The sequence below is a fragment of the Ochotona princeps genome, chromosome 26, assembly GCF_030435755.1.
Source record: "Ochotona princeps isolate mOchPri1 chromosome 26, mOchPri1.hap1, whole genome shotgun sequence".
In the NCBI taxonomy this organism is placed as follows: Eukaryota; Metazoa; Chordata; class Mammalia; order Lagomorpha; family Ochotonidae; genus Ochotona; species Ochotona princeps.
The window spans coordinates 23,217,188-23,243,758 of record NC_080857.1 but is presented as its reverse complement, the minus strand read 5'-3'; the positions used below and the strand labels follow the sequence as shown (position 1 = coordinate 23,243,758).

The 26,571-nt window shown below is 44.3% G+C and overlaps 1 protein-coding gene and 1 long non-coding RNA gene across 7 annotated transcripts in view; one reads left to right on the top strand and one right to left on the bottom strand.

The window, feature by feature from the left end:
- The window catches only part of RAD51B (RAD51 paralog B), a 562,304-nt gene that overhangs the window by 425,649 nt on the left and 110,084 nt on the right, over nt 1–26,571 (top strand). The window lies entirely within an intron of this gene.
- LOC131478049 (uncharacterized) lies at nt 15,504–25,543 on the bottom strand. Its single transcript, XR_009244281.1, has 3 exons — nt 25,400–25,543; nt 17,859–17,978; nt 15,504–16,262 (listed from the first exon to the last, which is right to left on the bottom strand). It is a non-coding gene; the product is annotated as an uncharacterized LOC131478049 (long non-coding RNA).

Here is a 26,571-nt window from a genome sequence, read left to right as displayed (position 1 = left end):
ACCCTGTCCTCTGGCTGCCCTTGTGTGCTCCTCCGGGTCCTCAGTCCACCATCCCTTTCTTCTGACTTTCCCCTACTCTTGCTCTCCTCCCTCTGCGCTCTCTCTCAGAAAAGGCCGCTTTTGACTGAAGACACCCATGAAACAGAGCGAGACACCAGCAAAACAGATCAAGCCAACGAAGGGGGCTTTGTGGGGAGGGCCAATTAGAGGCCAGATTGACCAAGGAGGGGGATGGTAGAGGAGGCGGCAGCAGATCTTCCAGAAAGGCGGGAGTGGGAGCCTAATCCTGTTACAGGCAGGGTGGAGACTCCTGGGGCCTGCAGGCCTCCTTCCCGCTGTGCCCAGGGGGATGTTATGGAAGGACAGCCTGGCTGTGGAGGGCTCTGCGCCTGCAGCCCCCTCCCCCCGCAGCCCCTGCATTCTCTTTTCTCTCGCAGTGACACACACTGCAGCGCCTCTGAGGTCATTGGTTTCCCACAGCCTCACAGGGCGCTGTGGCAACCAGGGGGACAAAGATCTCTCACAGGAATGATGCAAGGCCTCTCTTCTCCTTAAATAAGCCCCCTCAAGGCAGCAGTAAGGCCTGTTGTGTGTGGATTTTTTTTTTTTCAGAAAATCCTCTCACATGCAGTTCCAGGGTGAAGTGCTCCAGCAACTTCAATCACAGACATAAAGAATCTTGTGTATGACTGTGTGTGTGTGTGTGTGTGTGTGTGTGTGTGTGTGTGTGTGTGTTTTATTTTACTTTTACAGCTGCTTTGAGACCTCAGTCCTGCCTGTGTTCTGGGGGCTCTGGTTTCTTGGAATGACTTCTGCACGAACTGGCAGGTGTAGAAGGCACAGGGATGCCCAGGTCTGGGGCTGGCCTCCCAGTGTCCTTGACTTTGATAACGGAATGCAGGGGGCAGGGAGTGCCCCTACCTGCCTCTCCTCTTGTCCCAGATCTGAAGCAAGAGTTTGACAGGGACTGGGATTCACAGCGGTCAGGAAAGGGTGCTCCGTGACACACCTCCCAGCATACCATCTGCTGAAACTATCTCCAGCCTTCCAGGGGACTGGGCTGGTATTTTCAAGAAGTTTATGGGAAGGTAAAGATGAGTTTCTTCGGGTAGGACAAAAAAATCTGAAAGCTATGAATTTTTATATATAATACATGTTTGTCATAAACTTTTTTTTTGGAAGACTTGTGCATGGGTTTTTTTTTTTTTTTGCACCAAAATAAACATCTTCTCATTCTGTTTTCTGTGAACTGTTAGAAGTTCCCTTGTATGCAGAAAGAAAAGGCCTGTGTATGGAATAAAGAGAAGGCAGGTTTTGTGCCTGGTTTGCCATTTTGGGGGAGTGGAGGGATGCGAGGCTGCTTCTGCTATAGGAAACAGAGCCATCCTGTTTGTCTTACGGCTGTGTGTTCAGTGTTGGCAGTTTTCAAAGTGCTGCATATAGTTTATTCCGAGAGCTTGCACATGCCCGTGGTATTGTCTCTGATGCTTTCTGTGTGGCGAATCATGCTGTATCACGCCACCTAGATGTTTCAACTGGAGACATTAAGGCTAAGCAGATTAAAGCCTCCCTCGAAACCACTCCGTGAACTCACTTCAAGACTTGAGATTAAAACTCACTTCCTAGATCATTAACTCATCAGTATGATCTATGAATTCTTCATCCTTGGTTCCCTCCCCCCGCCCCCCACCAAATAGGTGATGGATACATTCTCTCATCTGAACAGGATGTATCAGAAAAAATGCATCTATAAACTGTGTGGCTGACTCTATTTTATTTTTAAACCTCTCTTCTTTCTTTGTGTCTCTAATGGTTTACAAAATGTTGTCACTCTTTTGACCTATCAAGACTCAAAAACTGCCGGGTTTGTGATTGGGACCCTTAGGAAAAGAAAATATTTTACCTCTTACCTTCTCATCTCCTGCTTTTCATTAGTGATGGTTTGAATAGATTTATGAAAAAGTCAGCCAGGAAAGAGAGCTTTCCAGATGTTTCTGTTGATTATTGCAAATGTAGGACAATTCAAAAACTGGTGTCACTTTTGGGAAAATGAAAGAACTCCTTTTTTTTTCCATAGCTAGTTATCCCTGCCTTTAAGAAATATTTCAAAGACTAACTCCTAACAACTTGATCATCATTTGGATTGTTCACAAATTGTAAGCAGGGGTCCTGGAAGTTTTCCTAAGTGGACTGACATATTGCCTTATTTTCCCCTCGACCATCTGTTAAGTACTTATTCTGCACTGAAGCACTGTTCATCAGATTCCAGCAACAAACACACCCCAGTGGGCTCTGACAGATCGCCCGTGCCTTGGACTACTGGCCAGACGGTCTTCTCTCTGGCTTTGATAGAAGTGTTCTTAGCTAACGCCAGGCTGGCTCATGCTTTCACATTTATTTGTAAAGGAAACAACAGCAAATAAATAAAGAAACAAAGAAGACCAGGAATGCAAGGTCTGTGTCAGATGATGAGTGGCAGATGAAAACCCCTGGCCTACAGTCTAGAGGCTCATTTGGGAACTGCCTGCCTAAAAGGAAGTACAGACTGTGCATGCTTTGCCTCTTGTCCCTGGACTCCAACAGTCTCTTTCTGGGCCTCCACCACACTCGGCCCTCCCGTTGTCCTAGCCCCGGAGGAGTCTCACCTCCTGATACATCTCACCACATCTCCCAGATGCCCAGAAGAGAGTCTCATCAAATCCAAAATGGTAACCCAAAAATGTTGAATCGCAGGAAACTGGCCGTGGTGGCTTTGGGAACTGGTAAATAAATAGCAGGCTTGTTGTCCCACACCCCGGTTTAATGCTCTCAAGAGGTTCTTATGTTGCTCGCATTAGCGGGCATGTAAATGAAACCCCTGTTGGCCTTGGCAGATATTGGCCTCTTTCGTGACCTTGTTTGCCTGAAACAAAAAGTCATTGGTGGAACAAAAATTCAGAGCTCTGAACTTGGTTGAAAGAAAAGGGCAATTCTCTGAATTGGGTAATTGGATCACCCTCCCAAGTGCCCTCAGGCTTATATCAAACATATAAGAAGGGGATTAATAACTTAAGTGTATAAATGAGCTTCAGGCAGCCACCAACTGTAACGTTTCGCTCTTGGGGGCTTTAGGACATAACAGATTTTTTTTCAGAGTATTTTGAAGTGATCTTTAGAAAGCGCAGGAAGTGCAGACGGCTGGGGAATCCTGGTATTTGGTCCAGTAACCCGACAGCCTGTACAAAATAGACACTGAAGAAAACTACACATGGAGTGCATTCTTGGGGTGAAAGAAGATGACAGTTATGTGTTTCTTTTTCCAAATTGTGCTTGATATTTACTTTCTTAGTCATAATTTTCTGAACCAGGCTGAACCGGTTGTAAAATAAAAAGCTAACCATCTTCCCATCCCTTATGTTTGAGTCTGAGCACTGCAAGATTTAGGGCAGGCCCATGCAATCCTGGCTGTCAGTTGCCACAAGGCTCACCTGGAATACTCACAACTTTTTGCAGCTAATGCATGTATTTATTTGCCCACTCAATATTTTTACAGGATGCTTACTCAGTGTCAGGCTTGAGGATAGTAAGAAAAAGCTTAAAATAGGGCAAGACCCTTGAAGACACATTTGAAAAATGAGTTCATGAAGATTGAAAGAGCACACGAGAAGGGAGCTGTTACTTCGTAGGGGCGGGGAAGTCCAGAGAAGACCAGAGTTGGGAAGGAACGAACTCAGGAGGTAGAGAAGTGGAAAAGAATATTCCAAGCAGAGCGTACAGTATCTTCGAAAGGTTGGTGTTTAGTCTGGCCCAGGTGAAAGTGTATTCTACAATTAGCACTGTCCCTTTAGAGACTAAGGGCCCACAGGCAGTTCTGATGTTCCTGACAAGAGGGATTCTTAGTGGTAGAAACAGACTTCAAAGGCCATAGTAAGTTTTTTTAAAAAGTGGGGGATGAGGGACAGAGAAAACTGATGCAAAATACATTATTTGGAAATGTATCTTTATGGAAGAAGACATCCTGAGACCTCTGGCAGCCACATATAAAACAAACAAAAACTCATGGAGGAATTTTCTAGTATTGATTCTTATCATAATGGCCATACATTTGTCTCAATGCCAAAAAGTGTGAGTGGAAACGTGTGATTTACTTATGGCTGATTCAGGTTCAAAGTAGTATTTTATTACTAAGGAAATAGTACCAAAGCTGGGGAGAGTTCCTTCTGAGAACTAAGACACCAAAAAGCTTATCAGGAAAGGAATTGACTTGAATCATGTGCCAAGTATTTATTTTCATTTTTTTCTCCCATATTTTTTATGGAAAGCCTTTGAAGCAGATGTTTTAACTTGCATCTTTCACAAAAGAGCAAACTACCTTAGACAAGTTACGTAAGCTTCTGAGACTCCCACAACTGGTCATGGCAAAGCCAAGGTCTTTTCCTCTATCTAAGCTCTTGCCCATCTTTGCTCAGTCTTGCTACTGTCCTGCTTCCAAAGCAAAGACAAAGAATTTGAATTCTCTTAGTATCTATTCTGGATTTCTCATGGACCCTGTCATTGGCCATTCAGCTCCAAATGCTCAGTGGTAGCTGCTTGGGCTGATGGATGGGAACTGCATTGCAGCCACTCCTGTGTGGCATACCATGAAACAGAAGAAGCCTGTCTGTCATCAAAGCTGTTGCTCTAGTATTTTTCATTTATTCTTGAAAGTGGTCATTGAGAGAAATCATCTAAAGTCCTATAGAAGACAGCCACGCCCATCTCCCAAGGCAGAAACCACTCGATTGCTACATAAATAGTGGCGAACTGGTATGCCTTGCAGGAAAAGAATTGAAAGGGAAATTTGAAATAGAAAGCTAAATTAAGTAGACTACAAACATCTGAAATGTGTCTATGAAATCAAGTTTGGAGTCTGTGGCCCATTTTCACAATAGTTGCTGCAATCTGGTTGTTGTTGTTCCTTTTCAAGGCCGTTGTGTGTTTTTCCCTTCTGTGTCTAGTGACATGAGAAGCACAAGAAATCAACAGCCTTAACAGTAGAGTCCGTTGGCTGCAGTTTTGCCAGACCCCAGCCCTTTGCCTGGCAGCCAGCACTAGTTTGTCCCGAATAGGCTGAGTGATTCATTCCCGTTGGGACAGGAGACACAGTTCCATATTGATATCACCCATTGGGTTCATTGCCTAAATCTCCAGATTATTCATGTGTTTGTTGACTTTTGGTATAAAAATGAATGTCGCTTAAGGCAATTAGACTTGTGCCAATGAGACTGGCTATTTGCAAAACTTGGAAACACGTTTGGGAAACTACCATCAAAATTTTTATGGTACCGTGTCAGCTTGGGCATCTCTCGTTCAGCATGCCAGCTCTTGCACAAATTGAGTCTAGCAAGTTGGCTTACTGAAACCATTCCCGAGATCAGAGCCCTGGGGAAGTAGCATTGGTGACCCACAGAGCACTGTTTCATCATCTGAAGCTGTCTCCTGGCCATACCATTTTCACTTCTCAGGTGAGACAAGGAAACTGGAATTCAACCCCCTCTCAAGGAAAAAGGTTTTAGCTACTTGGCTTTGACCATTTTCCTTTTTTCTCTTTGGTTTTCTTATTTATTTACTTTTAAAGATTTATTCACTTCCATTGAAAAGGAAGATTTACAGAGAGAAGGAAAGAGAGAGAGAGGGAAAGATCTGCCATCCGCTGGTTCACTCCCCAATCGGCTGCAACAGTCAGAGTCAGAGTTGATCTGAAGCCAGGAGCCGGGAGCCTCTTCCAGTTCTCCTATGCGGTGCAGGGTCCCAAGGCTTTGGGCTGTCCTCCACTGCTTTTCCAGGCCACAAGCAGGGAGCTGGATGGGAAGTAGAGCAACTGGGACATGAATCGGTGCCTGTACGGAATATCAGAGCTTGAAAGGGGAGGATTGGCCAATTGAGCCATTGCACTGGAACCCGCTTGGAGCTTTGGATGCCACATAGTAGGTAGCATTCCTCCTTCATAAACTCCTGTGCTTTAATATGGGTGCCACCTGTTTCATTTTCCCTCCCAAGATACCGTATGCTATTTCTCACTGCTCAGTTCCAGCCCAATGTCTTTTTTTTTTTTTTAAGATTTATTTATTTTTATTGCAAAGTCAGATATACAGAGAGGAGGGGAGATAGAGAGGAAGATCTTCCATCTGATTATTCACTCCCTAAGTGAGCACAACAGCTGGTGCTGCGCCGATCCGAAGCCAGGAGCCAGGAACTTCCTCCAGGTCTCCCACTTGGGTGCAGGGTCCCAAGGTTTTGGGTCATCCTCGACTGTTTTCCCACGCCACAGGCAGGGAGCTGGATGGTTAGCAGGGCTGCTGGGATTAGAATCGACGCCCATATGGGATCCCAGGTGCGTTCAAGGTAAAGACTTTAATGCCGACCATGGTGTCAGACCCAGCCCAATGTCTTTTGCATTTAAATGGTAGACAGAATAATCCTCATGGCTTGCTCCTACTCCTCTCTCTAGGTCACACAGAAGTTATTTTTTTTTGGACAAAAAGTGCTATACTATAAATATATATTTTTATATATATATATATTGCTACAAAAACAAACTTGGGGGATGATTCTTTCACAGGATATGGAAATGGCCTTGAATAACGTCCAAGGTTAGAGGCACAGCTGCTGTTTCCTGTTAGGGACATCCCACATCCAGGAGGGGAAAAGACAAAGTTAAATATATAGCAGGAACATAATGACTGAACCTATTAACAAGAAAGAAAGGATTTGCCTATTGCACAATCTGTCTGTAATGACACGTAGCCAATGACAGAAATTACAGTTTACATTTAGAAGATGTATTTAAAACTCTTTACCTAGGGGAAACTGATCCAATCATAATGAGAGTAACAACAACAGCATCTACCTATGGCACCTAATAACTTTACAGTTCTTGTGTCTATCCAGTGTTACATTCACAAGAACCTGATGAGGCTGTTGTGTTGGCTGAGGAGGGTCAGGGTACATACATCCTGGGCTGAGGTATGTCAAATCATGTAAAGAGTTTGGATGTTATGTATGGTGCTAAGTTTTAAATTAGGAAAACATGTCATCATTTCCATTTTAAGATTAATAAAAAAAGATTTATATATTTTTATTTGAAAAGTAGATTAACAGAGAGAAGGAGAGGTAGAGAGAGAATGTCTTCCATCCACTGATTTCACTCCCCAAATGGCTGCATCAGCCAGATCTGAGCTGATCTGAAGCCAGGAACCAGAAACTTCCTTCAGGTCTCCCATGTGAGTGCAGGATCACAAAGACCCAAGCCATCCTGTGTTGCTTTCCCAGGCCATCATCAGGGAGCTAGAAGAGAAGTAGAGCAGGTGGGACACAAACTGGTGCCCATTTGGTTTGTTGGCACCACAGGGAAGAGGATTAGCTTATTGATCTATTGCATCAGATCCCATTTCCATTTTAGAAGGATCACATGGCTTATTACACTAAGTGTAGAACATAAATAGGTCAGATAGAGGCTCTGAGACCCACCATAAGACCTAACACTCGGAAAGAGGGTATTGGACTAAGAAATGGTGGTGGTGTCAGAGCCAGATAAGCTTTTAAGATAACTGCTTACTAGGCCTGCTGATGGGTGAGAGTATTAGTATAATTAAGTCAAGAATAATATCCAGATTTGGGTGCTTGCATAACTCCAGGGATGGCATTTTGCTTTGTTTTCATTCCTGGACTTACAGAGGTCAAAAAAAATCTAGGAACATTAAAACAAAAACTAAAACAGGGTGAAGGCAGCTGGGCACGGATTAAGGTTCTGTCCTGGAAAAGCTGAGTTGGAGATATCATGCAGTTGGAGAATGTTTGGGCAACTGAATGGATATCTGGAACACAGGAAAATGGCTGAGCTGGAGATGGGGAGTTAGCTAAGGTGAAGGATCCTGGGGGTGCCCCACCGTTTATATAAGTATATCCATGAGCCAAGTAAAACCAGTATGTCAAGAGAAAAGGAGCCAGGCCCAACACTCTAAAGAGATCAAGTAAGAGGAGGACTGAGAACTGACCCTTCAGTTTAATGGTTTATATGCCATCCATGGTGACCTTGACAAGTATGACTTGAGTAAAGTGTTGGAGACATAAGCCTGACTGAAGTAAGTTAAAGAGAGAAGCGCAGAACTTGGACAACTCTTTTATTTTCCACACATAGAGACAGAAATGGAGTGGCAACTGAAGAAATTAAAGGAAAACAATATTTTTTTAAATTTGTATTTTTACGTTGATATACATGATACCCAGAGCGTAAAAGTGTGATAATGTTGGAGAGGAAAAGGGCTACTACTGATAAAGGACTTGGATAATATAGGAAAGGATTGGGATACAGGCTATCCTGAAGTTGAAGCAAGAGTGCTTCTTACTATAATAGAAAGAAGGCACACACGTCTGTATGCCAGCAGACAGATGCCAACAGGCTAGTGGATTTTTGTGATGTAAGGACGAGGTAGTTCTTAGGGTTTTACATTACCTAATGAAATAGAACCTCAGATAGTCAACAGAAAGTGAAGAAAGGGTAAGAGATGGTAGAGATTAGAGAAGATATTGAATATAGTCATATAAGCTTTATATTTTGTCATTGCCTTTGGCTACTTAATAATTTCATCAGAAAACAGATAGCAGGTCTGTACTTGGTAATTCATTCAATATACAAAGAGCCTACGGGAAAAATGAGAATCCAGACTTGGCTTCCAGTTCTAGCTTTGTGTACTCGAATGAGTTGGCTAAGTCAAGGAGAGGTGAGTGTTGTTCTCTTAAGCACACCTCCTCCTACTGTTCACATGTTCCCATCCCTTCCAGGATGGCCCCTACCTTTGAGCTGAAGCCATGTCCCCAACTCCCTATGAGACAAAGTTTGCCTGACTGGACCCACTCCCCACTGAGTTGTTTAGAGACACTTGCCTAACAAAGTAAACCATCACCCTGCATACCCTGCCTCTTTCAAAACTGTGAAAGAGTTCTTGACTCTCACATCTGCATGTACTACAGACCCAACAGTGACTGTTGGGGAGAGATTGTTGACAAGAGGACAGCCCAGATAATATTTATGTGTTATGTTTTCCTGGTATGTGTTTGGATTCTACCCAATGCTGGTTTACCAAGTTCATCAGAATTCTGAAATTCTAAGACCCTTATTTGGTGTTCTAAAACTAGAAAAAAAAAAAAAAAACAGCAACAGTGAAATTAAGGGCAGTAACTAACTGCCCCCCCTTTTATTTTTGCCTGTGAATTCCTGAAAGAATGGCAATCTGGTAGCCAAAGAAAGTTGTTCTGCCTCTTAAGGTGGTGGTAAGTCTTCTCCATGGCCTTTCCTCTGCTTCTGTCCAGAAATCCTGCTGTGTGGAATTCCAGTCTTAGGATGGTGATATTTGCCTTTGTGTCTTGTGACTATTACCAGTAAGTGGGGGGGTGGGTGTGAGTAAATAGCCAGTTTGCTGAGTGTGTGTGCATTGCGTGCACATCTCCCTGTTCCTATTACTTGCTCATCAGCCCTTATTGGCCACTAATCACCGCTTGTCCTATGTATACTGTGTTCATCATTGCATCTTTTCCTCAAGACTGATCTCTAGTGTCTCTGGTTTTTAAGAGGAAGATGTGGAGGCCCAGAGCAGTTCAAGGTCACAGATCCACTGAGGAAGAGTCAAGGTTCTAGCTCTGGTCTTTTGGTTTCCAATGTCAGAGATCTCGCCGTGCTACTGCCCTCCCTGGTGCATAATCAAGGATAATAATGACTTGATCACTCACATTTGTGATGCAACTTTTATTTGAAGAGTTGAAGCTCTGTAAGCATTGTCTTCTCTGCTTGAGATTTAAAGAGAGGAAGGAAAGAACCAGCATTTATGGATACTTTATATGTGTCCAATATAATTTTACTAGCTTTGACATACCAAGAGAGGTTATCTTTGCTACCTTTATTTTAAAGATGAGGAAATGAAACCAAACAGAGAAATTAAGGACATTGCCCAATATCACACATCTCTTAACAGGAGTTAAGAGTCAGTCCTGGGCTTTCCCCTCAGCAAACCCGCAACTCTCTTGGAGCAAGACGCAAGTCTGTCTTTCATCATTGTATCCCTAGTGCCTAGGTTGGGTTCTGACTGTCCATATAGATGCCCAGGAAAAAAAATCTGTTCCACACATAATGAGTGCATCTCAATGTGATAGAGAAGGTTCTGAAAATTCATCAGTGAATTTCTGCATGTTTCTGGTTATACAACCCTTGTCTTTTTTTTTTTTTTCTCCTAACTGTGCAATCCAAGTGGTAGTATTGCTTTCCTATTGTGGGGAAAACTGAGACACCGAAGTTCTGCTTGCAGAGACTTTGCAAGTCAGTGGACACTTTGTGACACAGCTAAAATCTTGAGAGTCTCACTTTTTGCAGCCCAAACCACTTAACAACCCTGTGGTCCTGGTGGGGCTATAGCTTTCTGTAAATCTGGTACTTAATCATTCAATGAGATGACAATTCATCTTCAATATGCGCCTCATTATACTTGTGACACAACTCAGTGCAGATGCTCTCCAAAGTTTTGCCTGGCCTCCCGTCCCCTAACAGTATCAAGTGCGTTAATGTCAATATTAGCTTTACTGTTTTAGGTAACTTTGGTATGCTTCTCATTAGCTGAAACTGTAAAGAGCTCAGTTTTACCTGCGCTGAGGGATAGCTAAATTCCTGTTGGCATCTGAACCTGCAGTCCCATGTTGAAAGTGAGGTCATGTTTCTCCTGGATTATGCCTGTATCTGATGAGCCTAGGCTGGCGTGAATCCGAGACAATGAAATAATCACACCCATTAGCTCACCAGGGCCCTATTAAGATGTGGCCTGGCTTTCTAGCCACTTCTCCTGCTTGGAAAAACTGACACAGTCATGGTTTGTAAAGGTTAGTGGAGATGGAACAGCTTCAACAACCAAAGCTTAGCTGTGCCCTGATTAAACTTAAATCTGCAGCCTGATCTCAGGAAATAGCACCTTATTGCCTGGGTGCAAAGATCATTCTTAGTCTGTGTATGAAAATGATAAAGGCAAATTTTCCCAATATCTCTTATCCCCTGGCTGGTTTCAGTGGCTGGGGTTAGGGAGAGTCACTCTGAAACAGTGGTTTTTAAGCTTTTCTACTTATATATAAATATCAACATCTATAAATATATCTACATTTTGCGTGTTTGGATCTAGTCAATAAGCAGTAATGATTAAACAATGACGTTTTCATTCACATGTAGGGTCATTGTGCTGCCTTCTGCCTTGAGCTTCCTCCCATGCCTGGCTGGTGACTGCCAGTCATACTTCCAGAGTACCATTCTCCTGCATGGAGCTCCTCCATGGCCGTAACTAGCTCCTTGGTGTCACCATTTGGTGGCCAAAACTCTAAGGCCAAGTCTGTCTCATCCATGACTGTTTTCCCAGTGCCCAAGTCTTTGCTTGATGCCAACTGGACACCTAATAATTATCAAATGAGTTAATGAATGGATGAGCTGATTTAATTCCACTCAAAACTCAAAGGAATTTGACCCTGATACTGGTTTGCCAATGTTTTCCCCATGACAATTTGACAGGAGTTTTAAATGTTGACAACAGCTTGAGTGTAAACCATTAAGCTTAAAATAAAGAACGCCTGAGTAGGAGAAGGGATGATGCGTAGGGAAGCCTCCAGAATATTGAGCATGTCCTGTTTTTTTTTTCTTTATTTTTGATAATCTTTACATAGTTAATTAGGGTACAAAGTTTCAAGGGCTACAGGAAAGTGGGTAAGACTATTATTTCCACATTTTTTTCCTGTATCTGGGGCAAAGGGGGAAGAAAAGGGAGAAGTCCCACCCAGTCTCCCACCCATCCCAGGTCCCTGATGTGGTGCATGCTCCAAGGGTCTTGCTCAAGTGGTTTTGATAGTTCAACACTTATGAATTGCTGCCAGTCTCACCATTCCAAGCATGATGAAGTCGCTAAAGAATCCACTGATTGACATAGTCCATCTCAGAGTCTCCATTTGCCCTGTTTTTCACTGCCAACATATGGCTGGGGGTAGTTAATTGATTTGTTCTGTCTTCTGTCTTTTCATGGTTAGAGTTCTGAGTCTGGCAGTTCAATTGGGGAGATCCTCAAAGAAACTTTGTTTGAGGTGATCCCAGACCAGATTCTTGTGTGTACTTGGCAAGTACAGGGCCCAGTACAGTCCATTGCCCCATCAGCTGGTGGTTGCAATTGCTGGGTCGCTTCTGTTTCCAGCCCTGTCTTCCAACTGGAACCAGTGGGTGTTGCAGTCCAGCCTGATTCTGCCCAGCACACACTCAGCCTTCACATGAACCAGTGGGAGCTGCAGCCTAGTTAGAGTGACCCACAATAACCCCCACCAGGCTTGCCCTCTGCCTTAGTTCCTGTGCTTGCCAGTATGTGTAGCACACTAGTCCAGTCTGTCCCGCATCCCATTTTGCTCTCATACATGTCAGTGGGCATTGAAGCCTAGTTCAACCCAACCAACCCGACTATCCAGCCCGCACGCAACAGCATGTCCTGTTTCTTAAACTCTGGGGCTCCAAGGGACCCAGGGATCCCAGGCTTGCTTCCTCACTAGAGGGATAACCCACATAAGCTATCTGATGTTCAAAGCAGAGTTTTGTGGGCCATTTGCAGATTTCATAAGACTTTATTAAAGCAGTCTATTACTTCTCTGCTCTTACAATTGCTCACCTGCTTGTTTTCCCTGCTCACATCTTTGGAGATAGGCAAAATTCACCTTACTGTCCTCCACTGCACACTGGAATCAATCCAAATTAAAAGTGGGAACAACCCATCTGTGGTGAGTTGAACACTTACTGCATACTTTGATGATAAGATCAGTTAGAACGTCACAAGTCCTATCCTGAGCTTCTTGGAGTCTGACAGTGGACATCATCATGTCAATATGAGGGCGGTATTGGGGAATGATCTGATGTCACACTATTTTTTTTTTCAGTTTTTTTCCCAGAGAACAGATACCGTCTTTGTAGATCAGAGTCTCTGGATGTATCAGTCATTTCTTGGCAGAGTCATAAGACATGCCAACACAGCTGGGTTGAGACCCACATGAGCGGACTCGGGCTGCGTTGTTCCCTGGTATTCAGAGACCACCTAACAGCAGCAGTGTGGTAGGCCCAGCCCACAGGGAGCATCCCACAGAACGGGCCCAATCAGTCCTCTCATCAGATGGTAATCAAAAGTTGCTTGGTAAATCAGTCAGGCTGAAAATATCTTTGGCAGGCCATGGTAGGAACACGCTGTCTGTAGTTACAATGAGTTCATTATCTAAGAGCCGGAAGTGAACAGAATCATTGATTGGCTAATTATCCGTAATTCAAGGGTCATAATGCTTCAGTCATTATGTGGGAATATTCATAGAATCTTTGAGTTCAGTTCCAACAGTGAGGGGGAAACTCACCCAGGGAAATTGCAGGGTAAAAGTCTGGGAATGTTAGATAGTCTAGGATGTTACTGATCTGAAATGGAAGGGTTTTAATATATCATTCAGTTTTGCAAACAAACCTTGGAAAACAGATTCTCTGTCTTCCCCTGCTTGCAGAGGGGAATGTAAAACTAGAGATTTCAACCTTGACTTGTGGTTGTCTAAAAATCTACCCTATTTTTCTTAGGAAGGGGAGCCATTGCCTTAACACGCTGGCCAGAATCCCAAAATGTACAGGGTGGCCTGTTTTAAACAGGCCTGCGGATGCTTCAGAGCGAGGGAAGGAGTTTGCTGTAAAGTGCCATGTGTATGTGGGTGTTTAATGAATATGAGCTGATTAAATTGGCCACCCTGAATTATAACCTCATACCTGCTGGAGTTCCTCTCTGGTTTTTAGCTCGGGACTATATTCTTCCTACTTTGCTGCCTCAACTTGTTAGGCAGCCATGTTCCCGCTATTAAATCTGCTTGTGTTTTCCACCCAAAGTTGCTTTGTTTTGATGAGGAGCAGAAGAAGCCATTCTTGGAAATACCTCCCTTTCAAGTCGCTGGCCCAGCTGCAGGGATGTGCCACTCAGCCACACCCACAGCACTTCCCCCTCGGAGCCTTCTCGCCTCCATCTGCTTCCCTGTCTCTGGGCTTACACAATGCCAGGATCTGTCTGGGGCAGATAGAGGCAGCCTTGTGCGAAGAAGGAAAAAGCTCCGCTGTAGCAAACAGGCGACCTGGGCCTCTGGCTCACTCGCTGCTAACAGCCATCTGTGTGGCTTCGGGGAGTCACTTTGTCTTTAGAGGCCTGACTTCCTTCAGCTATAAAAAGGAAGGGGTGAAACAAAGCCAGCGGTTCTCAAATGGAGTGGTGTGGGTGTGGGTTCTTGGAGTCTACATGTCTTATGAAATTGAGTTTGTTGAACTTGAGAGGAATGCAGAGAGCCAGAGTTCCTATCTGCTGGTTCACGTGCCAAATAACCCCAACAAGCAGGGCTGGGTCACACTGAACCTGGAAGCTGGAAATTCAGTCCAGGTTTCCCACATGGGTGACAGGGACTCAGCTACTTGAGTCCTTGAACCATCTCCTTGTGCCTTTTAGGGTGCACATTCACAGGAAACTGGGACTGGAAATGAACCCCATATTTGAACTTAGGCATTCCATAGTATGGGACCAAGCAGCCTGCTAGGCCGAAAGCCTGCTCCAACTGTTGAGGTTTTTCTTTTTAAAATGTTTATTTATTTGTATTGGAAAGTCAGATTTACAAAGAGAAGGAGAGACACAGAGAAAGATCTTTCATCTGCTGGTTCACTCCTCAAGTGGCTGCAACAGCTGGAGCTGAGCGAATCCAAAGCCAGGAGCGCCCTCCAGGTCTCCCAGGCCAGTGCAGGATCCCAAGGCTCTGGCCCATCCCCCATTGCTTTCCCAGGCCACAGGCAGAGAGCTGGAAAGGAAGTGGAGCTGCCGGGATATGAACTGGAGCCAACATGGGATTCTGGTGAATGTAAGGTGAGGACTTTAGCCACTAGGTTATCTAGGTTATAGTGCCAGGCCTTTTTTTTTTTTTTTTTTTTTTACAATTTTTATTTATTTATTTGTTCATTGCAAAGGTAATTCTTTGCAATTTGAAGATGTTTTCAAAATATAAGTGAATTTTCTGAAATTGTTGTTTCTGAGACTGAACATTTTAAAATGTTTTGGAAGTCTAAAATAAATGTTCTTTTTTTTTTTAAGATTTATTCATTTTATTACAGCCAGATATACACAGAGGAGGAGAGACAGAGAGGAAGATCTTCCGTCCGATGATTCACTCCCCAAGTGAGCCGCAACGGGCCGGTGCACGCCGATCCGATGCCGGGAACCTGGAACCTCTTCCAGGTCTCCCATGCGGGTACAGTGTCCCAATGCATTGGGCTGTCCTCAACTGCTTTCCCAGGCCACAAGCAGGGAGCTGGATGGGAAGTGGAGCTGCCGGGACCAGAACTGGCGCCCATATGGGATCCCGGGGCTTTCAAGGCAAGGACTTTAGCCGCTAGGCCATGCCGCCAGGCCCATAAAATAAATGTTCTTTAAAAAGACTCCATGTATCACTCCAGTTTGAGAAACACTACACTGTTTCTATATACTCATAAACTGGATATAGATGGAGGACGAAATATTAGTTTTAACTTTCTTATTCTCATCCTACTCAACCTAATTACCTTTGGACCACCCCATTCTGTTTAAATATTATGGCATATGGGCTTCTTTTGTTTTCATAACTGAAATATTTCCTGTTTTCAATCCCTATGTATTAAATTATAAAGAGTATGTTTCTCCCAACAGCGCCTTCCCTTTCCCTTTAACACACAGATCATTTAATTTATTGGCAACAACTTGGTTTATTTGAGACCCACTTCCCATATAAAGGTTTCTATGTTGGTCAAAGCCAAGAATTGTACTAATCTCATCAGGTTCAGCAATCACACTGGTAGTTTGTGAATGCATTCAACTTCATAGTTGACCTAAGGCTTTTTATCTGCCTTAGCTTGAATGTCAATAGATCACACCTGGTAAAGGAAGTAGCACACATAGGGACACCTAGGCCCAGAAGAAGCTGTGTCCTTGCTCTGCCTGCGTCTACTTGTGGCTCCCAGCAGTGCTCTTCATCCAGTAACAGGAGTGCCTGCTTATCTACTGTGTTGCGTAGTACCACAGTTATTTGTTCCAGAAATTCATAAATGGAACTTTCATTCAAGGATCGATGGGCAGTGCCAGGTCTTACTCAGCCTGACTTGAAGTCACATGCCATTATTTACTAAGAGGCTTAGTGAGTCTTGCCCAGTCCAATTCCTGGTACATAAAGGAAATAAAAAAAATATTTATTGGGTGATGAGTCAATGAGTAAATAAATCCTGAAAAGAGACCATTCCTGTAACTCAGATTGACACACTGGCAATCATTCTTTTTATTTTCTTTGAGAAGATGCTATTTTGTCACACAGATGGTTGTTGCTAACAATTTTTTCAATCGTCAATGCAATAGGATTTGATCAGAAAAAGAGGAAAGGACTTGGCATTGCTGGGAGAGTGGATGGCATGAAGCCAACAGAGGAAATCCCCTACCCAGCTCCATCTTCCTTCCTGTTCATATTGGCTCCCTGGGCCTTCTGAATGGGCCTAGGAGATGGTGTCCATGCTCTCTGCCAGGAGTTGTGTGCTCACCCCAGCCACAAGGAGAAGAGGGTGTGAAAGTGAGTGGTAAGGCAAACAGATACAACTGAGCTTTCAGGGCTGAGATGGAGTAGAGGCAAGTTGACAGGGAACTGGTTTCTGTGTTCATGACATATGTGAGTGGCAAGGGGAGAGATGTTTTGCCCACCCCTCCCATCCTGTGGTTTGGCTCCTCTCCTTCTGCTTCCCAAGAGAACTATTAGTGACCAGGGACATCAGTTTTAATCAAGGCTGCTCTTGCAGCGCTAGGAAGCTGGGTTCCCATGGGTGTGGTGAAGTTAGAGCTGGGAGAAGGGGGAGGCGGCTGGGCACAAAGGGGCTTGCCCTCTTCCTCTGCTGGCAGCCGCTGCGGTGTCTATAAACGTATAGTGTGGACCGTGTCCTCATAAATGCTAGTTACTGCCATATGAATGCATTGTCTAGGAAAGTGGATTGCCTGGAAAAAGTGATTCCATTTCATTTTTATATATTCATTGTTCCTGGAACCACTTCCTGGAATTCCAGGCTTTTATTTTGCTGTCATTCTTTTCAATGGCCTTTTTCTCAAAGCCTCGGGGTTCTGGAGATGTTGTGGTGCTCATGGCCTGCCTTGCAACGGCTTCTGGGAACTCTGCAAATGGCAGGCTGGGCCTGGGTCAGGAGAAGCCTGTTTCTCCCCATCTGCCCTCTCCAATCCCCTCTAGCCCCGCCTCCCATCCCAGTCCGTTATCCCTCTCTGACAGGGGCTTTTGGTCATCTTGAAAACCTAAGAATGTTTAAGGCGACCCAGGGTAACCACTCAACCTAAGTGAAACACACATGATGAACTGACCACACATGTGGTCTCAGAATGACATCTCCCTTGGGGAGTGAGAGCCTAGGGCTGTGGTTAGGGTCCCAGCAGGCCCCAGCTCGTTAGCGTTAATAGACACCTGTGTTTTCTGCCAGGTAGTTTCCATCAGTTTGCTCAGGATGTCAGTGTGTGTATAATTAAGAGTACTTAATCATATTGTAATTCTTCACAGAGTGATGGAGTGCGGGTGGGGTAGTCTCCGTGAGTCATCAATTGGTGTGCGTGTGTGTGTTGGGGGAAGGGGTGAGAAGAAAAACCAGAAGAAAAAGTTAAGGTTGTCTAGGCTGCTCCCGTGCTGTAAATCACTCTGAAGTCTGGCTGACCTCACCACCCATTTCAACAAAGATGTCGCCCAAATCTTTTGGGTAGTCACAGGATTCTCACTGTTTCGGTAGGAGTTCCAACGATTGGAATGCAGAAGGAAAACGGCGTGTGTCCACCCACATCAAGACTGTGCCTTGGGTTTAGCCACCTCAGGCGATGAGACAGACAGGTGACTCCAGTCTGTAAAAGCAAACGAAGTGGACCGGTCAATCATTTTAAGGTAGATCAGACGAAGAGGGGCGGGGAGCACAGATAAATTGGTCTCCATTGAGAGGCCTTCCTAGATTAAAAGAGGCTTATGCCACAAAATCCTGTTCAGGCTTATTCCAAATCATTCATTCTTTCTCACTCCCCCCATATTCTGTTTTCTGTGTCCTGTCAGTCATCTGATTTAGCTGCTGGAAGTGCGAGCTCTTCGTTTGGATGAAGAAACCCAATCCTGGTGACAGGCACTGGCCCCAGTGTCCGAAAACTAGTTCACTGGTTAGGATCTGCCCACCAGAATTTCAGTCTTTTCATTTTATCAGATCATCTTCCCTCAGAAATATACTTTTACCCATTTCTTAGAATAATTGATTAAGGTGAACGTCAATTCCCATAATATTGATATTATTTTCTAATTATTCTAAATTGATAATGATGAATTTCTGTGAAAAAGCCATGGAGTAGACTTTCTCTATAATTAAGTTCTAACATCACTTCTTCCCTTTAGAAGTCTGGGCTAGCTTTATTTATTTATCTAATTATTTACTTGAAAGGTAGAATTAAGGAGAAAGAGAGATTGCATTCACTGGTTCACTACCCAAATGGCTTAAGTGAGCTGGGTAGGTTGTGCCTTGCCAAAGTCAGGACCCTGAAATCCCAGCTGGATCTCCCCCATGAGTGGCAGAAACCCAAGTACTTCTGCCATTTTCTTCTGCATTTCCAAATGCGTTTATGGGAAGCTAGATCAAGAGTGGAGTAGCTGAGACTTTCAAAACCACTCCCATATGAAATGCCAGAACTATATGTGGTGGCTTGACTGACTGTGCCACAACATTGTGCCCAGTAGATTGGTTTAGAATGGAAATCACCAGTTGACTCTCTACCAAGAACTTCTTGTTAGTTATTACCTCAAAGTCAAGTGGATTTTTCTGAACCAGTTGTCCTAGGCCTGTGTGAACTCAGACCACTGCACTTCCTAATTCTACATGGCTGTGTTTATGTTTGTCATATTTCTTCAGTTTGTTCTGATTCCTCTTTCTAAAAAAGAAACCTTAACTGAAAACAAACAGTTGCTTCTTTTTTTTAAAAAAAAGATTTATTCATTTTATTACAGCCAGATATACACAGAGGAGGAGAGACAGAGAGGAAGATCTTCCGTCCGACGATTCACTCCCCAAGTGAGCCGCAAAGGACCGATGTGCGCCAATCCGAAGCCGGGAACCAGGAACCTCTTCCGGGTCTCCCACGTGGGTACAGGGTCCCAATGCATTGGGCCGTCCTCGACTGCCTTCCCAGGCCACAAGCAGGCAGCTGGATGGGAAGTGGAGCTGCCGGGACCAGAACTGGCGCCCATATGGGATCCCGGGGCCTTCAAGGTGAGGACTCCAGCCGCTAGGCCACGCCGCCGGGCCCAACAAATAGTTGCTTCTTAATTCACTGTTAGGTGGAGCCAATCCTTTGGTATTTTAGTGCTAATTCTCTGAGTATTCTTCATCTTTTTTGGAAACATGAGAGCATCTCATTAAATAACATTTTTGCAAGCTAATTATTTACCTTCGAAGTACAAAAGTGCTTCAGAAAGCTCATGGGACTGCAATTGAAACGATAAGTTTATTTTGGCACAAAAGTGAAATCCTTGCAGGTTTTTTGTGACGTGCATTTTCCACACACTTTTTGAAGATCACCCTCCACCCCATCCCACCCGACCTCCATATTGATCACAGGATTATAGCATCTCTCATTCAAGCTTTTCCAGAATTTACCCAATCTCACAGTTATCCTCAGCCTAGAACACTGTTGCCCCCAGAGGACAAAGGCCATATGTGAAGTCATAGGACATGGAAGTTTTGTCCTAGTGGTGGTGGTTATGATAGTTATGAAGATAAGGTAGTTATAGAGACGGGAAATAGATTACTTTTTTTTCAGAGTTGCACCATTTGGGGGGTTCACACCTAGGGGTTGCCATTGGCATCTTCCTAGGAAAGCTACTTAGCACCCTTCACTGCTAGGACAATCTCCCATCAGGCCTTTCCCAGCACACCATCAGCTATGCTGAGGCCGAGAAACTGCACTCTGTGATACACCAGTGCTCATCAGAGCAGACATCAGGGAACACTTTTTGGTGCCCTTTCTTCAGGACTTCCTCTTCTTCTAACAAGGAAGGTGTGGTAAGACAGCCAAACGTTAGAGCCGTATCTGTGTTAGCACTGAGTGACAAAATTCACAGTGACATTCCATGTCCCAGAATGTTGTATTTGGCTCCCTCATGGTATGACCTGCCACACAGCATTCAAGGTCTCACCAGCTATTTGCTGGCCCCTGATTATCAGCCATAGGCTTAAGCGCACAATAGGAATATTTCCCCAGGCACTGTTTATCTAAAGTTGAATGTGCCTGCAAGGGACTTAGAGCCTTCTAATTGATCACTTTGTCAGTTTCCAAACAGGCTGTATTCTAAGGAGATAGAAGGGGGCAGGTAATCTCTAAGAGGATCACTGGGTAGGGAAGTTTTATGGGGTGGGAGAGGGAGCATGTACTGTTGAGTTTCTTTGCAGACACCTCTATGTAGGGCCTTGTTCTACTGAGCAATTCAATAGCTATTTTCAATTCTTTCTGACAAGTCAACGCTTCACTTTTCAGTAGTAAAACCCATTCGCATCAGTGAAGTTTAGCTCAAACTTTTTAAGTTTCTAGTTACCTCATTGAATGGAATGACTATGTACAACAGCGGGGCGGGGGAGGAGGGAGGGAATAATTTTCTACCCAAACACATAAATCAGGCATTTAGTTTTTGTTTGTTTCTTTTAAAGATTTATTTAAAAGATTTATTGCCTTTATTAGAAAGGCAGATTTACAGAGAGAAAGACAGAAAGAGAGAGAGAGAGAGTGAAGCAGTGCATTCACAGATTCACTTCCCAAATGGCTACAAAGGCCAGAGCTGAGCTGATCTGAAGCCAGGAGCCAGGAGCTTCTTCTGGGTCTCCCACATAGGTACGGGGGCCCAAGAACTTGGGCCATCCATCTCTGCTTTCCCAGGCTATAAGCAGGGAGCTAGAAGAGAAGTGGAGCAGGCAGGGCATAAACCAGTGCTCATATGGGATGCCAGTACTTGCAGGTAGAGATTATACTGGCCCACAGGCATTTGTTTTTAACCTTCTTTGCTTCCTAACACATTTTGTTATTTACATGGCTGGAATTTTATCTATTAGAACTCAAAAAATGAGAGATGAAACTTTCCCAAATATCTGTGTCCTGATTATCCCCAGGACCAGGTGAGCCTCTTTGCTGGGAACTGGCACTGTGGGAAAAGAAGCTTGCCCACAGAGTGATGGACAACTTGTCAAGAATTGTTGGCCTCACCAAGTGGCCAGGTTGGCGTGTCTGGCACAGACATGCACCACAGCCAGTTGCCATGTTCTTTGTAGTAGTGCCTCTGCCCGTAGCTGAGTGAAGGAAATGATGCTACAGTCTAGAGAGCTGACTAAAGGAAACTTGTTTTAAGGTTAGAAAAAAAATTCCATTTTTGTTTGTTTCCCCAAGGAGCAGGTTATAGTCCATTTTCCATTCTCATACCCAACTGTCCACCTTTTAAATTGTTATAAAGAATGATAACCTTAGGGCCCAGCGTGGTGGCCTAGTGACTAAAGTCCTCACCTTGAACGCGCTGAGATCCCATATAGGCACTGATTCTTATCCCGGCAGCTCCACTTCCCATCCAGCTCTCTGATTGTGGTTTGGGGAGGGAGTCAAGGACGGCCCAAAGACTTGGGACCCTGCACCCATGTGGGAGACCCAGAGCAAGTTCCTGGCTCCCGACTTCAGATCAGCACAGCACGGGCCATTGCGGTCCCTTGGGGAGTGAGTCATCAGATGGAGGATCTTCCTCACTGTCTCTCCTCTCTGTATATCTGACTGTCCAATAAAAATAAATACATCTTTAAAAAAATAATTATAGCCATAAAATAGCAAGTATTCACCCCCAAATCACATTTCCTCTAGAACCAGAATTCAGTAGATCAGCAAAGCTAATCTGAAAGTGTTCCTCTTCTATGCCCTGCCACCCCTACACCTCAGTGGGGGACTGCAGGTGTGTTTAGAAAGTGGTATTATAGCTGTTTCTTTTGCAGGATGATTACTCTGTGACCATGACCTTCTGGAATGGACGGAAAGGGCTGGGCAGAGTTCGATGGCACCCAGACATGGGAGAAGCTTGTGAGAGTGCATTGCAAACAGAGATGGGCGAGTTAAATTACTCAATTGCCATCTGTCTCTGTTTTGCTAACTCATTAGCTCGGACACCACATTGTGTTAATCCCCACTTCCCCTGGCTGTGAGCTTGATCCTGGTCTCCAGGGAACAGTGGGACTGCTCAGCCCGATTCTGCTGTCAGCTGGACTGCAGCTTCTCTGAGCTGGGCATCATGCCAGGCCTGCCACCCCACACTGCCACCCTGCACTGCCACATGACATGGAGCTGAAGTCTTCCCCTAGCATCGTGCCAAAGAAGAGGAAGCCTCTGCACTCAGCTCTTTCTTCCAAAAGACTCTTCTAGGCAGTGCAATCGATTTTCCCTTTCACTCGCTGGCATCCCCTTCTCTCCCCGCACCCCTTCAAGGCAATTTCAGGCTGACCGCCCTTGAAAGTCCAATGGCACTACCACCAGCCTGTTGCCTGTCCAGCTGCTAAAAACTGTCCATTGAGGACTGATTTGTTCCTCAGCACTGACCCACAGGTTTGTCTCACTTCCGATCCTCATCTAGCGTGAACAGCCTTCAGTGACTTAGGATGCTTTCTGAAAACAATTGGTTAGAAACCGTGTTCATTGTCTGCGGGGGCGGGGGGTGTGCTGCCTGGAATGGGAAAGTTGTTTTTATTGCTTCTGGGCCCTCTCGGTTTTCTCATCTATATTGTCTTCGAAGAATTTGGTTTTCTGGGAAGCCTTTTCCCTTTTACAAATGAAAGGGTTCTGTACTTAGAAGTTGATTTGCTAATGTTAACATGTGTGTCAGACACAGTGCTAGGTATTTAACACACATGAAGCCCTTTAATGGTACCTAGGAGATAGATACTACACGTATTACTGTCTCCCATGCAGAGAAGAAGAACCTAGGCACTAAAAGATTAGGTTGTTTGTTGAAAGGCCAACAGCTAATAAGTGGCAGAGCCAGAATTCAAGCCCAGAGATTCACTCCCGAGTGGGTAGTTGCAGCCAGTTCCTGTGACCACCTTAGGGGGTCCCACAACCACTTCATCATTATTTCCCCAGTGTCCTTTCCACATTGTGTGCATTTTCAGACATGACCTCATCACCCCTAAGGCTCAGTCCCCTTCAGAGGTCCTTGTTGCCCCCTGTTTACAAATGGACATGCACAAGCTATTGGAAGAACCCACACATCCAGCTTGGGTGCCAGGCCCCCCATCAACTAAGCATCTCTCTCACTCATAATTGGGATGAGCATGAAACTCAAACGTTAGAGATGAAGTAGTCTTTGACCTGCTTAACCCTTTGAACCAGGGCAAATCAAGGAGTTCGTTGCCAATTGGGTTAAGTTCCTCCCTGTTGCAATGTTGAATGACCTGTGCAGAATAGAAAGGCATTTACAAGGCTGTGACTCATACAAATGTAGCAACAACACACCATTGCCATTCTTTCTCTTTGCTGTAGGGCACCTCAAGAATGTCTTCACCTTTGCTGGTATGGCAGGACTTACAGATTCTGCCAAACTTCCTTGCACATTCAGCACATACAGGGCTTGGTCAGGAATTTTAACAGGAGAAAATGATGGAGACCCTGCTCTTTCTGGTCTTTTCTGACTGCCTGTGCCCTGATGACTGCCTGCCTCACACTCCTGTAGCTCTTCCTTTCCCCTTTTCTCCTTTCACCTTCCTTTCTTCCTGGGCTGCCTGTGCTGTGTGTGCTTGTTTGTTTGTGTTTAGCATGTGAGATTCTCAAAGCCAACCAAGGTCTCCTCTTACTGGCTTTCGGTGTATCTCTCTTTCTGGTCCTAACAGGGTTTTCCCACAAGCAATGGAAAAGTGATTGTTTTTACCTATGATTTAGTTGTCTTTCCAACACATTGGCACTGCACAGTCTACAAAGACATCCCAGGACCAGGGGTTGCATATGCAATTTAGATTCCCTAAAGGCTGACTTGTATGGAAGAATTAGACACAAGATGCAAATGCACGTTCATTGATGTCACCTCTCCCGAACAGAAAAACTGAGATGCCAGATTTATTCATGGTATTTAAATAACCAAGAATTGGGGGGGTTAGGTATCAGTACTGGCTGCTGCCTTTCCCTCAGCAGAGGTAAACCACTGATACATTCCCCTCCAACTCCAGTTCCATGTTTACCTAAAGACACCCAGAAATCAGTGTGTGTCAGCAAAGAGACAAGGCCTGAGATGAAGCAGGAGGCAGGTTGGCTAATAGAAAGGCTGTGACTTTTATTTCTTTTATATTGCAGCAGGCTCAGATGGATAGTATCCCAGTAACTTGTAGCGCCTGTACCTTATTAAACTCCTGTTTGATCCAGAATTTACAGCTAAAAAGCACCTGGAATACTTCAAGTTGGAACTAGATTTTGGTTCATTTGTTCTTAAAAGGGACATACGAATTCACTATGCAACCTGTAACAGTTGACGTAAAAACCATCAGCATACAATGTTGGCCTGATTTTTTTTTCTTGGTTCATAAATGCAGCCATGTCAAGTTAAAGTCTCTTGTCTGACAGGCATTGAAGGAGGATGCATTCATTGCTTGTTTTCTGTTTAGCTGTCTTTATTGCACATTACAGAACCCATCCTCAAAGTAGCTGGGGCAGAAAGTGAAGTTATTGTAAGGTTACTGGCATGTCTATAGAAACTCAGGACTGATATACAGCTGGTTTCATAAACAGAAGGAACCAAGGCTAAACACTATCGAGTTAGTTTCTCTCTCTCTCTCTCTCTCACACACACATGCCCATGCACAGTCGTACAACGTTGACCCAGCGGAAGTTCCCCTAGACCTACACTGCTGATGCCATAACCACCAGCAGCATGTGGTTATCAAACTCTTGAAATGCTTTGTAAATCTAAGTGCTAGATTTCAAAGACTTAGCATGGGGAAGGAAATAACTTAGCATATTGATTTATAAATTTATACTTCTCATGTTGGTTACCCTTTGAAGTAATATTATGCTAACATATATTAATAACTTTTATTGTGCCTCTTTGTATGATTTTTGTTTCTATATGTATTTTTAAGCTATACCCTAATACATATATTTTCTTGTATTTTGAGTTTAATATATTAGATCTACCAATCTTTACCAACATATTTTAAACATTTTCTATCTTAAAGAGGCTACATTCCAAATTGACCTGAAAGGTGAAACAAACAGAAACTTATTACCTTTTTGTTCTTCAGTAACATAAATTCATATTTATATCAATCAGTTTTGAGAGAGAGAGAGATTCTTCCACTTTGGCCAGGCTTCTAGGAGACCTTCAAATAAAAATGGGAAGTTGCTGGGTAAGACTGGGGCTTGAGACCAACTCGGGCCTTATGTTGCTCAATGACTCTTCTGAATTTGTCTCCAGTATTTGAAACCTAGGTGTTCTGTTGATGTGTAGCTGGTTAGGAACTAGGCAATCCTGAGAGTGGCTTGCTGGAGGCTGCTCAAATCCCAGTTCACTCTATAACCTGAAACAAGTCTGTAAAATGTCCTTTATTCCTCAGAAGGGGAGCCCATCTCCACAGCTGTCTGGGATCACACACAGCCATACTTACAGCACATGTTGGAGTCCTCGAATCAAGAGGTTCTCGGGAGTGGCTGACTGTTCTTAAATTTTTTTCTCAGCTAACATTGTGGAAACCCATTGTTGTAGATATAGTTGCTGAGCTGGACCATAACTGCCATAGAGGTCACAGCTGGGGTAGAGGAAAAAAAAATCCTTGCTTTGATATTCTGGTGATTTCTTTGAAAAGTTACACACGTACTTCCTAGAGATTTGCACTGTGAGCTTAACCGGTTGAAGATTTTGGTTTGCTTGTGACTTCTTCGCATTTGGGGTCTGTATTCCTACCCACTGGGGATCAGATTTATTGGCCTATACCGGTGGGTTTTCCTGAGCACGCTTACCTGGAACAGTGCACTTTGCCCTGCAGGAGTGAGGCAGTACGGTTTGCATTCATGACCAGAAAGCCCTGACACCCACTGGGTACCCCTTTGGGTATCAGCGCCTGGTGAAACTCAGAGGAATGCAAGCCATATTTCTGCACAGACTGCTAGGGCCAGAAATACCGCAGCCACAGGACATCTGAGAGGTGGAAGGAATATTATAGGTCCTTTAGCCTCACACCCTTATTTTTCAAATAGAGAAACTTCTAAGTCACAGAAAAAAGGTACTCACAGAACACAGCTCACTCTGCTGTTTCGTGGCCTGCCCAGATTGTTTGCACCACTGAAGGAAAGGCATAGAGGGCAAGGCTGTGTCCCTGGAAGGTACTAGGTGAGCTTTAGACCTTACGCTGGTGCACTCCATGGTATGATCCAAGGCCTTCCATTTCTTCATGCCACCTGT